Source organism: Lygodium microphyllum, chromosome 17, assembly GCF_053477565.2.
Source record: "Lygodium microphyllum isolate KBCC chromosome 17, Lygodium_microphyllum_v1.1.10, whole genome shotgun sequence".
Taxonomy (NCBI): domain Eukaryota; kingdom Viridiplantae; phylum Streptophyta; class Polypodiopsida; order Schizaeales; family Lygodiaceae; genus Lygodium; species Lygodium microphyllum.
This window is the reverse complement of record NC_141151.1, coordinates 143075685-143090001: the sequence shown is the minus strand read 5'-3', so window position 1 is coordinate 143090001 and position 14317 is coordinate 143075685.

Here is a 14317-nt window from a genome sequence, read left to right as displayed (position 1 = left end):
ATAGGTTTTGTGCAAGTTATTTCCCGAATTGTCAATCATCATGATTTTTTCAAGGAAAAGAAATAGTTATTACAAACCTTATAGTTGCATAGAAGTAATGAAACACATGTTTACATGTAATGTGATGTCTTGCAACTATTTACACCTTTAGAACAAGTTTAACATCTCTAAGGAAGGATCATTCCTTGTCACAATACAAGTAGACCAATTTAGCTAAATCACTTGCAATAACCCTCTAGGGATTCGTAAAAGCATGACTAGATGATACGATGAACACCTCAAAGTGCTAGGTATGGTTTAGAATGTTAGAAACTCTACTAGTATCACACTTGGGACGCCCATACACTAACGATCTAGGGCTTTTACCCTAAGGATCGAACAACCTAATACTAAAATTTCGATTGAGCTTAGAAACCCTAGGCCCAAACGTTATTGACCTAGCAAGGTTAGTGTTGGGTTGGGTAAGAATGCACCCCAAACCCTACATCTTGACTAAACAAATTCCTTGACCAAGAAACGTCGTTTGATGGGTGAAATGATCTCATGAGTTAAGTGTGACACTTGTGCAACAAGTTGCAATGTTGCATCGCTTGTGTTTTAATCACAAGATAGATTTGCCACTCCTTGGAATAAGGTTGGCAGGTTCTAGTGCAAGCCTATTGTGCAAGAGGATGAGTAGACATCCTACTACATCACCCTTCTTGGATTGATTTGCCAAGATAAGGTAACTATGAATTGCCTAGCAAGCAATTGACAAATCAAGTTAGAGTGACATGGTCGCCAGGATTTACTGTCTTAACTTAAGAAACCTAAGGTGTTGGTTAATTTGGGTTGACAGAGTATGACCCTAACCCAAGGACAAAAGGGTAAACAAACAAACCCTTGAGGATCTTGCCAAGTCGCAATTGATCCTAGATCGGATGTTGGATGCATTCAGAGAAAAGGAGTCACACCTTAGCAGTTGGCCAAGTAAATGACCACTGATTTGATTGTGTTTCTATAGTTTAGGAGCATTGTTTGTATTGCTTTGCTCAAGGAACTAAAGATGGAAAAATAAATAATGCTTCAGGTTGAAGGCCTAGAGGGAGAGACAACATCAGTTATCCCCAACTATTTGCCTGATCCTAACCAAGGGGGTTGTTAGCCGCGCCAAGAACGTGGACCAAACCTGCCGCGAGAGGTCTCTCCTTGGGCGCTACTTGGATCAGGAGGACGCTTGGGTGCCAGAGGGGGCTTTGGCCGTAAATCCCTTGCCTTCCAGGACCTGCACAAGAGGCCCACATGACTCAGGATTGGATCTCGAGGCCCGCATACTAGTCTACGCACGGAATCTTGGATTAGTAATCCCTGTGGATTGCTGGATTGCATTCGGGTGGATTATGGATTAGCCTACCGGCTGGATTATAAGATGTATTCCAAAGATAAATAAGATAACTTGTTGAAAAGGAACTTGTTTGACATTGTTTTTCTATGTCAGTGCTAAGATTATGTGAAGGAACCGATGACTAATTGGATAATTAAGGAAGATGTTTTATGTGTGTCCAACTAAATGTGGTAGGTAATTAGACAACTAAAGCAACCCTGAGGAAAGTGCGGTGGATGTGGCCATGGTTCTGTCCTACGGATGGGTGGTCCGGGTTGTTTAGGAACTTTTCTCAAACAAATTCGACAGCAAGGAACGTTGACCTAGAATCTAGGATACTAGAATCCCGATTTATGTTGTTTTAGGGGAACAGAATGGGACTATGTCTTATGGGCAGAGAGGTTGAGCTTTGCATCCCTCTCATTTCCCATTCTCCTTGAACCAAGTGCAGCATGAATCTGCTTCAACCCTGGCATTTTTGCGTAAAGTAGTTCGATGTTAGGTGCCATTCTAGGGATTTGACCACTAGGAGAACCCTAATTCAGGTCGGTCCTAAGTAGGAACCATCGGAATGCTTCCACTTTGTGGCAGACTCGGGAGGACCTAGATGGCAAACCCCGTAACATTCCATGGGAGTACCAGGCGGCGCTTTCTAGACTCTCTTCCGGATGGGTTGTTAAGACGTGTCTTGCAAGCGAACAGGTAGACATGTTACATTATCTTACTTTGGGATGAATCTATAACGTGTCCCCTAGTATCATTCAGGACACGTCTTAGCAATCCATTGGAAAGGATGTCTAGAAAGCTCCGCCTGGCACTCCCATGGAATGTTACGGGTTTTGCGATCTAGTTCTTCCCGCGTCTGCCACGTAGCGGAAGTATCCTGGACGTTCCCACTTAGGATCGACCGAAATTAGGGTTTTCCTAATGGGTCACTAGCTAACAGCAACTAGCGTCAGACCCGAGAGAACTACTTTACACAGAAACGCCAGGTCCGAAGCGGATTCACGCTGCACTTGGTTCAAGGAGAATGGGAAATGAGAGGGATGCAAAGCTCAACCTCTCTGCCATAAGGCATAGTCCCATTCCGTTCCCCTAAAATAGCGTAAATCGGGTAAGACGTAACTCTACGTCATCGTTCTCGTTATTCTTTTTGATGATGATGATCAATCTGCTGTTCTTCGAGATTTTTGAGAAAAGTTCCCAACTAACCAGGACCACCCAACCGTAGGACGGACCCATGGCCTATCCTTCGCACTTTCCTCGGTTTGTTTTAGTTATGTAATTACCTAACACATTAATTTGACATATAACAATCAACACTTTAATTAACCTTGTTAAGCACTGGTTCCTTCACATAATCTTATCACGTGACATAGAAAGACAACATCAAGCAAGTTCTTTTAACATTTCATCATTTTATCTTTGAAATACAAGGAGTTCCGCCCATAGGCTTTTCCATAATCTGCCCGAAGGCTAACCAGTAATCTCCAGGGATCACTATTCCAAGCTTTCACCCCCGTCAACTAGTATGCGGGCCTCGAGATCCAATCCCGAGTCACGTTAGCCTCTTTTGCAGGACCCGGAAGGCGAGGGATTTACGGCTAGAGCCCCCCCTGGCACCCAAGCGTCCTCGTGCTCCAAGTAGAACTCAACGGAGAGACCTCTCATGGCGGGTTCAGTCCACGTTCCCGGCACGGTCAACAACCCCCTTGGTTAGGGTCAGGCAAGCAGTCGGGGGTAACTGAAGCTGCCTCTCCCTTCAAGCCTTTAACCTGAAGTATAGGTTCTTACTTAATTTGTAATTCATAATTCAAACAGAGCCCTAAAATCTCTAGCAAGCACAAACATTTCCATTAATCAACCTAGATGTATGGCAAACTGCTAAGAAAGTATTCTTTCCTTTTTGAGTGTATCAGCACTCGTTCCCAAGGTGTCTTGTAACTTGGCAAGATCTCTTACATTCTGGTGTAGGGCATACCCAACTTGGTTAACCCTAAGGTACCTTAGTTATGCTAGTTTCTGGTTTACAACTTTCCTGATTTAGAAGGATATCCAAAAATACGTCTTTTTGCAAGATAACTTGCGTAAGGATCTGCCATCCTTGATGAGGGTTTTTCCCTTTTCTCCTTGTGAATCAATCACAAGACTAAATGATTTCATACATGTTGTGCAAGTCCTGCGATGGAATAATCTGTTTAGATTCTTTAAGCTGACGTATGTCAGGCCTAGGGTTTCTTCATTTAAGAACCTCAGGGACAAACCCTAGTTTCTTATTTTTATGAATTTATTATCCCTACGGTAAGGAAAGTAGTCAAGTGTTTAGGGTATCAATGTTTCTATGTTTAGATTGGTTCAGTTATCTTTTGGAAGGTAATATTAATTGTCTTGTTACGGTTTTACTATCCTTGCGACAATTTACTCTCCCAATCAATACAGTTTAATTTGGCATATAGCCTAATGCTAAGGTGATACAAAGAGCGACAATACTCCTTGGGACAAAAAGGCCTAGCTGTGAAATTGGTGTATACACACTTTATTAGTTCCCAAGTCCTCAAATAGCAAGGAAAAAGTATTAATAGAGTGTCATCTAGCAATTCCCTATTACATTTTCTTTCCAAATGAGTTCGTATATCTAATTTTTATACTTGTTAATTCCTAACATTTAACTTCCGTTTTCTTTAAAGATGAACTCATGCCAAATAACATTAATTGCCTTGCTAAGATGTGCAACTAGCAAATATAACTCCCTCGTAATTTAAGCATCGAAAGAAACCTTTCTTGAATTTAGCTATTTACCATGAATCGTTGCGAAAGGAATAAGACTAATGGTGCAAGATATAATTTCTACACTTTAGGAATATATTACTATAGTAAATGGTTAATTTTGCTTGTAATTTTATAATGCTTGATGCAATTTGAAGAAAGCTAAGTTGTATATATTGTCATTCATAAGCTAACTTCTTCGTTAAAAATAACTCGAACAAATATATCCTATCCTTAACAATTTTTCTTTGCATGATCGGCTTAAAACCGAATTAACACCAAGAGGAAAAAACCTGGCTTTGAGGTGAGATATCCACATGGATACCATGAGATGACCCTCCCGCAGCTACACCTTGGACTTTCTTCGGCGGCATCGTAGTTCGAATGTGAGATAGGCTTTTCCTTTTTCTTCTTGGAATTCCACCGTCTTCTCCTTCCTTTTCTTTTAGCTTTTTCCCACTCTTCCTCCTTCACTCCCTCTACTTCCCTCCCTATCTTTTATCTCACGGCGATTTCTCCCTTACGGGATACCATACGAGGCCATGATGATGAATTGGATTTTTAGGACATGGGAGTGTGTGGACACTGGCTTGTTTGATAAAATTAAGAACACAAAGCTCAAATAAGAGAGCACTTGCACAAAAAGATCTAAAAAGTGAATGAAAGAATTAATGCAAGAGAATGAAATTCTGCAAGGTATCCTAAGGACAAAGTAGGCCTATGGGTGTGACTTGAGTAGTCTAAAGAGCTAAGGGGAAAAGAAACAAGGGGGCTTAGGGGGAATTAAAACCCGGGGAGGGGGGGGGGGGAAACAAGGGCTTAGGGGGGGATTAAAGCCCGGGAGGGGGAAAAACAAGGGCTTAGGGGGGAATTAAAACTCAGGAGGGGGGGGAAACAAGGGCTTAGGGGATCCCCTTGGAAGCTTCCAAGCCTTTTGGAAGCCTCACAAAGGCACGTGGGGGGGGGGGGGGGGGGTGAAAGGGGTTGCGTGGCGAAACGGTGGTTGAACGGTAGTGGATGGCAGCGGCCTCTCGTCTTCCTCCCTCGGCTCAAAGTTATGGCGGCACTCTCCTTGTCTCGCTCGGCCTCTTCTCTCACGGCTCCGCCTTTTCCCTGTACAGTGGCTCCCTCACCTACGCAACAACAGTAGACCGTCATTTTTTCAGTCTACGCCCCCCTCGATTAAATAATGGAGGGGAGGGGGATCTTCCCTCCTTGCGTGTAGACACGCATGTCCTCCCTCCCTCCAAAGGCTCCACCAAGGAGCTTAGTAGCTCCTTCTATTCCCCTCCCCCTCCAGCTTGTCAGTCGGCTGGAGGGATAAGGGGGGAATAAAAAAAATTTCCATTAACTAATTCATTTTTACTAACGCGGGATATTAGAGAATCAGCTAACTTTCCTTTCCAATTATAGGTACTTTGTCGCAAGATAAAATTTATGCCTAGTGTTCAAGTATCATAAATGGAGGATGCTCAAGGGTAAATGGTTGTGCATTGATCAAGACATGTGTGAAAGTGCAGCTGTGGATGTTACTGTCATTTGTGAGGGCCCAGGCCCCAAGTAATGCAAATGGAGGATGATTGGCCCTTGAGTATAATGCGCCAAGAAATTACAATGTTAATGTAGAATCCACCTGTTAGCTTCTATTTTAAACTAGATGGTAGGAAAATTTGAAGCCGAGCTATGGATACTGTTACCAGCGGAAAGTATGTGGTTCCACATATTTTAGAAATTTTAGAGTCTCCTTAAAAATCCCAATACCAGAAGTTGTAATATCCAACACCTATAACTTTTGGATTTTTTTTCCAATAGAATATTGTCGCTTACAAACTTACAATATTTAAAAATTATGGTATTTATGCAAAATCATACACTTGTTATACACTTTTCACATCAACACATTTACATATGCATGTAAACTTTACAAAGAAGTAAGTAAAGCCATAACTAAATATCGTATGCGAACAACTCATAATGGTTTAAAACTTAAGGTTTTTAAGGTAGAACTAGTTTAGTTCTTGTTTCATTATTTCATTTCACACACTCTCTCTTCATCTCTTTATATCCACCACATCCCTCCTAGTTGCTATGATTGATGCTCGCGCACACTTTTATGATTGGATCCATGAGACTATCTTTGCCAACCAGGGTGATGAGATATTCCAGGTTTTTTCTAAGAACTTCAACCTTGAAAGTGTGCTCTCATTGCTGGATCTCCCCCTTTAGGTTTTGGAAGACTTTGTGAGCACTATTGCTACATGCACATACTCCATCGAGGAATCCGATATGACTTGGGTGCCTCTGGAACAGCTCATGGTATTTCAGGCAAGGAAGAATCACCAAAACGTGGTGAATAGGTGTCTGGTCCATGTGGATCCTTCGCATGGAGTATGCATTGTTCCCATGGGAAGTGCACCAGGTAAATCACCTTTGGATCTCGTGGAGTGTGATTGCGCATTGGCAATTTACCTCCTTGCATTGGATACACCCCTAGAGAAGGAGAGTGATGAAGATACAACTCCATAGGTTGTTTCTATCACATATACGGGAGAAGAACTGATTGAATAGCTCATAAATGTTGAAGAGGAACATTGAGTGGTGACAGAGCAAGGGTTGGCTCTCATGGTGCCATCTTCTTCAGAACAGCACAAGCCGACAAGCCCAACCTTGCCTCCTTGACACCCATTGAAGTAGATGGTGTACAATACGTGCTTCTATCAGATGTACTGCAATACTTGGAAATGAAGGAAGAAGAGTTGTTTTCTATTCTAGTTAGGGATTCAATGGAAGACCTAATCGATTATGATTACATGGTTGTGCATCCAACGATGGTAGAGATTGGAAGATATGATGGCATAAGCTTAGATACTGTGAGTGCCATCATAGAAGCACAGGAGCATATTACCTCGGTTGAAGAATATTACCTTGTGCTAGATGTTGACTTGGAAGCACTACAGCATCATTTGTTTGGACCAAGGCTCCAGCTTCCTACCAAGGAGTTTGTAGATCCCTCTACCCAAAGAGGTGCCTCCTAACACACGAGGAAATGAAGATACAAGATGATCTGGAGAAGGTGAGATTTCTAACTACCATATATTTTTATGTGATTAAACTTAATGGTAAAATCTTGGCTAAAAATATATGGTAGTCCACCAGTGAAATCTTGGCTAAAAATGATGCCTGCAGTTGCCCTTCCGAAGTCTGGTGTCTGGGGCCTGCAAGTATCATTTTTAGCAAAGATTTCACTAGTGGACTCCAGGGGACCTGACGCACCCTACCGTCAAGTTTCATCACTTTCTGATAACTCTAAGTTAGTCGCTAAATATATTGCTTGATTTACTTTGTCATTTAGGACATACTGTTTATAGATGAGTTTGCATCAAGGCAAGGAGGAGCTCGACATGCCGATCGACGGAAGGATTCCGCTCTAAAGGAGTATATTGGTAACCTTGTTGCAGATTTGGTGGTCTTCCATAAGAAGTGCTCACCAAGAGGGCAAGAAATAATCATGAAAATTCCAGCTTGACCAAGTTTGGACCTTTTCGAGCCATACCTGTGATATCTAGCTTAGAGAAGGTGGTGCTAATCAAGCAGTCAAAGCTTCTTTACTTGTTTGACCAAATGCATGGTGGAGCAATGTGTGTGCTTGCTACATTAGGTGACCTTGCTAAAGTGTCAGATTTGCTTCTCCTAGAGAAAGAGTTGAAGTGGGAGCGCATCATTTTTGAAGCAAAGAAGGAACTTATATTTTCATTGGAAGCTGGCCCCTCCTCTCCTCCAATGAAAAAAATAATGAATAATTGAGAGTTCTTGTTGGCTATCGGCTTTTTGTATCTACCATCACTAACAACCATCACATGTATTTTTCTTGATGAATATAAGATAATTTACTTTGATCCTATAAATAAATATTTATTAAATAAATGTGTGGTTCATATAAGTATGACGATAATGTGTGGTACGTGAATGACACATTCGCATACGTTAACATAATTCAACGCGTAGTACTGCACTTGCGATTGTGTAAGTGTGACGATAATGTGTGGTACGTGAATGACACATCTGCATACATTAACATAATTCAATGCGTAGTACTGCACTTGTGATTGTGCATAGGCAATAATGTAACTTGTATTCGTACGTAATACTACTTTCGATGTGTTCGTACATTAAACAAAAATTAAGAGTCATGCGTTTCAAGAAATAAAACAAAGCAACTTTACTCAATTATTTGAATTCAGTACACATCGCATGAGATATTATGTATATATAAATAGATATTCTAGTGTGGCAGAGTATACAAAATTTTTTGGTCTTCCAAGATGTTATGGCACTATAACACTCATTACAAACCTTGCATCATTAATCTAGTAAACTATGGCAGATTCCCCTTGCCGTATCAAAGCCAAATGATAAAGTTTATGTCTTTATCTGTGATTGTGACACGCTTTGCATGGATGGGCGCAAGCTGTGTATTATCAAACAAGTCGATGAGAAACCCCTCTATAGCTATTTGTAGGGCCTCCATAGTTGCAACAGTCCACCTTCTTGCTGGTGGGCCATCCTGCACTCATGCCAAAAATCTTCCCATCCCTTTTAGCTCCAAGTCTTGCATGACTTCTCGAACAACCTTATGAAAAGAACTTTTCAGGATGAGAAGCTCGTATCGGTGTTGGATTCTCCTTATCTCTCAAAGGGCGATAGTGTCCGGTTTCCATCTCCTCTTCTTTGTTGGTGGCCCTTGTGCTCTATGGGGAGTATCTATTGCTGGACTAAAGGAGGCTTCACCTTGTGCTCCAAGTGGCAGGCCTTAGCGTGATGTCTTCTTGGGGCCAAAACGGTGAGGTGCGTGCCATGCAAGCTTGAGGAGGGAAAGAGGGAGAAGAGACAGAGGTTGCAGATGTGAAAATTGAGGAAGCAAAGAAAGCAAGATGTGAAAATGAGAAAAAGAATGAACTTTTAACCCATTTAAACCCCAAAATCGGGTTAATGTAGCTTCATACGCATTGTTCGTCATGTGATCATAAATCCATAACCTTCTATCAGAATGCGACGAAACTTCACACACGCACTCGAGGTGGCCAAGAGCCCAAATTATTTTCCGAAAAGTGGCTCCAGATGCCAGACTTTGGACTAGGGGTCTACATACATTTTTTTTCAAAAAAAATAATAATTTGGGCTCTTGGCCACCTAACGAGTGCGCCTGTGAAGTTTGGTCGCATTTCGATACAGTTTAATATTTTAAAAATTATTACACACCAAAATTATGGATGGATTGATAATTGAGAAATTAACATCGCGGCTATTGGCCCTTAGAAACTTCGCACCACATAGACTATATAGAGGCATCAGGAGTAAAGTTTCTAATTTTAGCGTGTTATTCCTATTGAAATTGACAGTGCTAACAAAAACCATAAGAATTGAAAATGTAGTGAAGATGCATAGTCAAAGTTGAGAGCGAAGGACAAGCGTAAAATTTTAATTTATATTTTAAGGGCACATACAATAGTTTTGCACTGGGACATAGTCATATGTCCAATGTAAGAGGATAACATTATGCCAAAAAAAATCACATTACAAACTGTGTTCATTCCATTGGAATGAATGCATCCTTCACTGCTTGAAGATTTCTTACAAGTTGGAAGTTCTTGGGAGTTACAGTGATGCACTTTGTATGTATTGCACAACATTGAGCATCAACCATCAAGTCAACTAAAAATGCCTCCGCAGCACATCGTAGAGCATGAAGACATTCTTTTGTGAAGCGATTAGGTCTATTCTGACCTTGTGTCAAAAACCACCTCCCGCTTTCTGCGCAATAGAGGTCTTGCACAATCTCGCAAATAAGTCTCGAGAAGCTTTCCTTCGGAATGATGAGATCAAAAGAGCGTTGATACCTCCTAATTTCTCTCAATGCCAATGTACCCGGCTTCCACTTGCGTTTCTTGTGGAGATGCTGAGGAGGACCCTTGTGAGGGCGGCTTGAGGAAGGTGGATTAGGTTGAGAAGGGGGTGCATCTAAGCTAGTAGATGCTCCAAGGGGCTGAACACAATATGGGGCTCTGAGCGGAAGCTTATTTGCAACTACCTTAGACCTAGCCATCTTTCCTGCACAAGAGATGTGAGAACTCAATGAATAAGATAGAAAGTGAAACCCTCTTTTATATAACCCTAAACTGTGAGACTCATTCACATAGATGCACACTCTCTCTTTCTCTCTTAAACTATGAATTTCATTCATACTGAACACATTGTTCATCTTACCATCTTAGCTCTCTTCAAACCCATTTGCTGCCTTGTCAAAGCCTTGTTTCTAGCCACTTGGCATGGTTTTCTTTGGCAATTGAGGCTTCATAATGCACTCTTTTAGTGACACGACGTGATTCCATCATGTTTACAGCCAATTCATCAGCACTTTCATTTGCTCTCTTTTGCGAGAGTTTAGCTTCATCTGCTACTATAATCCTATACCAGCAAGAGAGCAATTGGATACCATTCACCCCTCCACCATGATTAGTTTTTTTTTGGTATACACTACATGCTATCCAATGTGAATTTTCCACCCCTTGTGTGGACCAAATTCTGATGCTTCCCTTTTCTATAAAGTATGGCCCATGTGCCTCAAGGATATGCTACAAAGACACATATCACACATGAGTAAAATTATGCTCAATAGTTTATACAATTCATACAATGTTAAAATATTAACCTAGTACACACCATGTAATGCGTGATAGAGCTTTTTCCCCATGCTTCCACCATGTTTTCGTAGAAGCTATGCACAGCATTGATAAATTCTTGCTTATCTTCATTGTTAAACACCATCTTGTGAAGTAAGAGGGCCAATTTGTTAAGACTTATCCAAACCTTAGCTTTGGCCAATCTTGTTTTTCCTCCATTACTTCGATAAGGAACTGCAAAATGTAACTTTTTTCACCCATCGTAGTCCTGTGGCCTACAAATCATGACATTCCCTTCCTCATTGATGGGTGCCGAGAGAAACTTCCTAATCTTTGCTCCTCCAAAGAAAGGCTTTTTTAGCAAGTTACCACATTTTACTGATCTCTTCTCATCTTTTTCAATCATCACTTGATGCTTGTGTAGCCCAATTTCTGATAGAGCACTCACTCCACATTCCTACATGTTGCAATGGCTTCTTTTTCTAGTTTCATCCTATAAGAAAAAAAAATGTATTCATATACAAGTCTCTCCATGATTCTAACAAAAACATGCAATGAAAAGATGTGAATATGATCCAAGGGAATGTTGAAGATGGGCTTCCAAGTGGCATCTTCTCTATTTCCCGTCGGTGCAGCACTTGTCACCCTTCGCCACTTCTTCTTTCCGTCCTTTCCTTCCACCCTCTCTGTCAAGCAATATAGGCATGGATTCTTTGTATTTGCACCATTGGAGATTCCACATATGCATTTTAAAGTTTTCAAGTCTCCTGTAAGATGCCATTCAACCAAGTATTGACCATACCCTTCAACCGAGAGCATCTCACCATGTTCCTGACGATCGATGATGCTTGGAATGCTTGTGTGCATAAAGAAGAGCTGCAGCACCTCAAATGTTTCCTTGGGAACTTCAAATGCAGCGAGCCACCACACATGGTGCTCAAATTGAACACTAAAGTTCCCTGGGTTGTTCTTGTTGAATTGTAAAGCTCTATTCATCAGAGTTACAATAACTCTTTCAAGCTTTACTCCTTTGACAACCTCACTTTCATCTAATTTTATAACAAACTGCAATTTACCATTACATTCCTCAATAGACATATTGCAGTACATTACCATTGCCAAATGCACCTTGTTCAAATCTAAATAGTAAGTGTTGAGTTCGGTGAACTTCACCTCATATGCATTTTTGGTCCCAACCTTTAGTGTTTCCACACATTGAACATGCATGGGATCTCTTATCAACTCCAAAACCTTTGTATTATGTTGCCGTCGGGCCTCTATTAACTTTGAAGGTTGAGGAAGAGGCATGATTCTATTTCTCTTCAGCACATGACCAAACCCAGCCTTCACACATTTGAATATCTTTGAGTAAGTCGTTGTGCTAATACCAGCCATGTCACAAATAGATTGTGCATCCACATATGAGAACTCATTTGATACATCTTGTAATGCACACTCAATCACCTTTTTCTTCATAGCCTTAAACTTAGGATTGCTCAAAGTGTTTTCCAATGTACTTGCCTTCATCAATCTACTAATACACGATCCAACCTCACCCTCACCTAGGTTCTCTTTCTGAGCTAACTTACATGCTTTGATACGTCGCTTCCACTAGCCATTATTCACAATTAACTCATTGATTGGCTTCTTATTCGTTTGCGCTCATGTGTTAGCTTGTTGTTGATCCTTCTCAAGTCGTCTAATTGTGCCTTTGCCTCCTCATATGAGATACCAATGTCATGGATAGTATCCTGCATTGAAATAATTTGATTGTTTTGCTGAATTATAGTGCCATTCAGTTTTACAACTTGTCCTATGAGTTGTTGTATATGAAGTTGATGTGCAACAATCACATCATGGTGATTCTTTATGGTTTCTTGGCAAGTTGCAAATACTTTGAACATCTGATCATTGAGCCGCCTAGTATAACCGAGTAACCCATTTTCACCCTCACACACATACTTTAGCAAATTTGTGATTCTTGAGAAAGTTGGAGGTCTATTTTTTAAGGGGTCAATTGGGTAGATTCCCCCATCAACCCACAAATCCACATGTTTCAATCCCATTTGCCTGTAACTCTACAAAACTTGAGGGTTGGCACTGGTACACTGGGTTCTTTTGAATAATGGGGCATATTCAATCTCTACCTCAATATGCAGCTCCTTCTTTCCTGTATTCATTTTACTATTAATAGAAACAGGAAGCCTACTTGGTTGTCACAAGAGGTAGAGTGGAGATGCACAGAGAGGCATACAAAGGTGCCAAGGGAAAGAAGGGTGTAAGTAATTCACTCTATTAATGAAGGTTTCATAAACACAGAGAAGAGGCCACAATAGAGCCATGAGAGAGTATAGATACAGGGAAAAATAGCTCAGAGGGTAGAGATGTCCAAAATTTTTTATATTTTAGATATTTCTATTTTACCTCCAAAAACATCTCCAAAAAACATGAAATTTGACGAGTTGATTTGTTTTTGGACCAAAAGCTAGAATATAAAAAAATCCCCAAAATATCTTAAAAGGAACTTTCAAAATTTCATTTTTCTTATTCTTGATTAAAAAATCAATTATCTCGTATCTACTAATCATTTTGCATTGAAAATGAAGCACCGCACTCCCATAACTAACTCATTTTTTAATATAAAATTTGGTTGAAAAAGACTTCTTGAATGAGGAGAGAGAAGGAATCTTATTATATCTTTGTAGATAATATCAAAAAGGCAAAACAAGATTGCAAAAGTGGAGAGAGAGGAGGACTATTTTACTATTCTTCTCTCGTCTTTTCCTTGTTTTGAGGAGAGAGGGGGGGCTAAAAGGCCCATTTGTGAGTTTATTTTTTTCCTAATGGGAGGCCTACAATATCTTTTCTTTTTTATGATTAAAATGCCATTTTCATGTATCTTTGTGTGACAAGGATATTTGAAATCATCTCTTGTAAGAAATTTCCATATCTCCTTTGCCTTCTCGATTGAAGAAACCTCTACAATACCATTCTCATGAAATGAATAACAGCAAGCAAAAAGTGTATGTGGATAAGCATTCTTTCATGTAGTAAAACTCCATCTACTTCCATTTTTAATAACTTAAATATTGAAGTGAAAAATGTCCTCTTATAATAATTTACATAAGAGATTTTGTTATAACGATTATTGGTCTTCACTCCTATATATAATGCTACCATTTGCTCAAAGTCACAACACCATTAGACATCATGTGAGCCATGTCTTAATATGTCATCTAATAGTTCTCCCTTTCTTGCAACATGTTCTAAGGGAGAAGAAGTAGCACCAAAGGCTACTTCCTTTCAAACTCTCCAAGCACAAAACCATCTATGTATAACACCCAAACTTTCTTTCGACCAACAAACACCATGACTATAATTATAGAAGGCATGTGCAATATCAATAAGTAAAAAACTTAAATCAGTGATTGTATTTGGTATCTCATCAACTATACTTAAAACATATGGTATGGTAAGCACCATTGGATGAACTATACTTAAAACATAT